At 42.4% G+C, this 3,467-nt stretch overlaps 2 pseudogenes; both read right to left on the bottom strand.

Moving 5' to 3' along the window:
- Window positions 1–1,592: 1,592 nt before the first annotated feature.
- LOC148034605 (RNA-binding protein CP29B, chloroplastic pseudogene) lies at window positions 1,593–2,236 on the bottom strand (annotated as a pseudogene).
- Window positions 2,237–2,404: 168 nt separating this feature from the next.
- Window positions 2,405–2,791, bottom strand: LOC148034606 (V-type proton ATPase subunit F pseudogene; annotated as a pseudogene).
- Between the last annotated feature and the right edge of the window lie 676 nt (window positions 2,792–3,467).

Genomic DNA, 3,467 nt, shown 5'->3' on the forward strand with positions numbered 1-3,467 from the left:
GAAGAAATAGAATATGTAGAAGGATACTCATAGAGGTGAAGCCTATCAATTTATTTATGTATCTAGAGAAGATAAATCTTAGCTTCCTCTTTGTTGCTCAGATTGCCAATCTGATGGTTCCGTTGTCAAAGAGATCGTGCGAGAGCTGCAGAACACGGGGTTCAAGGTACAGCAAGAAATAAAGACTAACAAGAAGATCTCGATAACTCAATATTTGATGCCAAAGATCATTAAATTGCTTGTCAAGTTCATTACAAAAGAAGAGTCAAAATAATTGACAAAGCATGACATTCTATCCATTGCTTTACAATAAGCGTATGATCTTGGTTTTCAGGGCACCAAATAATTCAAGCAGATTCAGGACTTAGACTAAAGCAGCTTGTTCAAACTCCAAGTCCAACAGATAATGCATTTGATAAGTGCATGCATAGGCTCCAGACATGTATACTGCTCAGGTTAGCATCTGAAATCTATTGCAGAGTAATGCAGTCCATAATGGCATAAAGGGCACACTCTTGCATCCACTGCATCAAAATTTATCTTGTAGACCATGGCATTCACTCCTTAGAGCTTGTTTCATAGCCCTAATAGAAACTTATCATGTGAAACAAAGCTTTGTCGTCTCTGTTCTTTGAACAGCTTCTTCATTCATTTTATGCCGCACATTTTCTTTGCTCAGTCCATCCCTTGAAAATGCTACAGAGAGTTCTTTATCATGAGTTTCACATGTAACAGGAACAGCATTCTTCATCCATATGGAACATACACTTTTATGCAATCGACCAGTGGGACTCCTACCATAAATCAGAGCACAGATAACATTTATCCGCTTAGGAGAGGACTTTGGAGATGAAGAAATTGAGTAATATCGAGGCTGAAAACGAGGTGCAATGACAGCAATCCCGCATTGTATTTCCAGTCCATTGAATGGCCTTGTGCTGGAGATCTGGACGCGAGTTCAGGCTACCAAATTACAATGCTCAGCAATCGATCTTGGACCGCCAAAATCTTGTGATAGACTGATCGGAACAGCAGCCCTGGCAGTTCAAATGCACCAACCCTCTGTTGCAGGTTCTGTCACCAGCAAAGCCTACAACTAGACCCCGAAAGTAAGTCCTTTACCTCCACTCCATTATCACACACTTTTGGTATGTTGAGCTTTCCCTGATGTAGCATTTGTGAAACCATTGTCTTGCAGAGCAGCTAATGTGACTACTGTCAGTTTTCTTCATTGCAAGAAACCTTAAGCTGCAATTGATATCTATAATTTACAATCAGCACCCACTTGATCATGTATCATCCTTTTGACTACAAAAAGCTCTAGGAGCCACACGTATACTGCCAACAGGCCTGCAAGTACTCAGCTGCCTGAGTGCTACAATACTCAAAAGCTCCAATCATCCCTTTGACGAGATTATCTAACTTGCATTCTGGAACACCACGGAAGAGAGAACAAAAGAGAACCTTTTAGTAAAATCGAAGAGACCAATCTGCATCACTTTCTGCTTGGCAAGTAAAAAGCTTCATGTACAAAAACAAGTTCCTTGGTTCAATCCCATCCCTTGAGCTGTACAGTGCTTTCCGTTGATAACTTAAAAGTTCTGTCTAGGAGGAGGTCTGTCTGATGCAAGATTCACTCGCAAAGGCCTCCCTTGCACCAACCCAAACCCACGCGATCTTCCCGACTCCCTATCATACACAACTTTAGCCTCCACCACCTTCCCATACTCTGTGAACAGATTTTCCAAAGAGATATCATCAAGGCCCCATGGTAAATTTCCAACAAATAACTTGTTGGGACTGTCTTCAATTCGAGAGCGAGGACCTTCACTCCTGGACTGATCAGGAAAGCTTACCCTCAGCCTTCTCCCCATGAATTCCCTGCCATCGAATTTCTCTATTGCTGAATTTGCATCATCAACCGAGCCCATGGTGACGAAGCCGAAACCCCTGCTTCTGCCATTGTGCTCACTCCTACTACTGCCGTTGCCCCAAACCTGTCAATTCCTTCGGCTCATCGTCCTCTCGTCGTCCTTCAACTCCCTTATCATCGTCAGATTTTCGTCATCACCTTCAGCAAAAAGCTTCCCTTGTCCTCGTCAGCTGGTCGTCGACTATAGCTTTTTCTTTGATGGAGAAAGACCTGGTAATTGCTTGCACTTTGACAGGTGAAACTATGACAATCGAGTATCTGCGTGACAGTGTTTTCTTCTTCTATTCGAATTCTACCCTTCATATCTTGCACAGGCCGCTCCTCCCCTCTCTCCGTTCGTGACCTCCCCTGCCTTTTTTTCACCTTTCTTCCCCCACGATTTCAGCTCTCTCCCTCTCCAATCCAGGCGCAGCCCGTCATTTTTGCCTTTTCAAAAATATTCCCCTCCCAGAATAGGCTAGCTTTTTCTCTTTAGAACTTCTTGCCTTTTGGATCACTAGAGAACATGTGCTTCACACGTGCCAAAATTGAGTCCTGAGTAGGGTCATATGGATGCTCTTTGGAAGGTATCTCCAGAATGGCAGGCACTGGCCTGATGTAACTGTCGACCAGGAACCGTATCATATTTGCAATATGTTGATTTATGAGAACAATTGCAATATCTTCCCTGGCTGTGAACTCCTTAAAGGTGTCTTCGATTGTTTTCACCGTAGTCTTGTTGTCCACAATCAGATAGTTGGTCTTCCTCCTAATGTCAACGTGGCCAACTCCTGCTAGAATGAAGCCGGTCACGGTGTCCTCGTCTCCAATGACCGCTATGAGGGAAGAATTTGTCGAAGCCATGACTCCACTTCTTTATAGCACTTCAATTGCAAATACATATTCATGGCACCGTCAAAACATGGTTGGAGTGGTTTGAAATCAGTCTTCTCAACTTCAGATAGTAACTCCAGAACATAATCAGTGTGCAATGCATTAAAGGAATATATACATTGGATGCGGATTATTTAAAATGCACCACACAAACAATGAATCACACGCAGAAATTAACACAAATGCACAACAAAAGAAATGGAGGTGTATACGACTCGGATGCGCAGCAACACGACACCGTTGGCTCGAAAATGGGGGTAATGTACCAGGACACTTGGCCAAAATTCTCCTAGATCACTCCTTCTTCTCCTTGTTTGGAATGCTGTTCACTCCTTGAAAACTGCGATCGCATGTCGTGCAATTTCGCCAAACCTTCTTTTTACTTTAAATCCCCAAAAAATGGTTGAAAGCTACTTGCTTCCTTTACATGTCATCCTATTCTAGAAGTTGTCTACAGTTTTTGGATATTTACAAGAGATAATATCTAAAATATAAAAAACTAGCTAAACTTGTCTAAAAATCTAGTACTTTTGAACCATCCACACTACAGACATTGACATTAATGACTAATATGGCATTGGCTCTCTAGATCAATAAGAAAGCTGAATGACAATACACTCTACAGTTTTTCACACTTTGTGCACGTAGCGGCACGACAACG

This window comes from Lygodium microphyllum, chromosome 6, assembly GCF_053477565.2.
Source record: "Lygodium microphyllum isolate KBCC chromosome 6, Lygodium_microphyllum_v1.1.10, whole genome shotgun sequence".
NCBI lineage: Eukaryota > Viridiplantae > Streptophyta > Polypodiopsida > Schizaeales > Lygodiaceae > Lygodium > Lygodium microphyllum.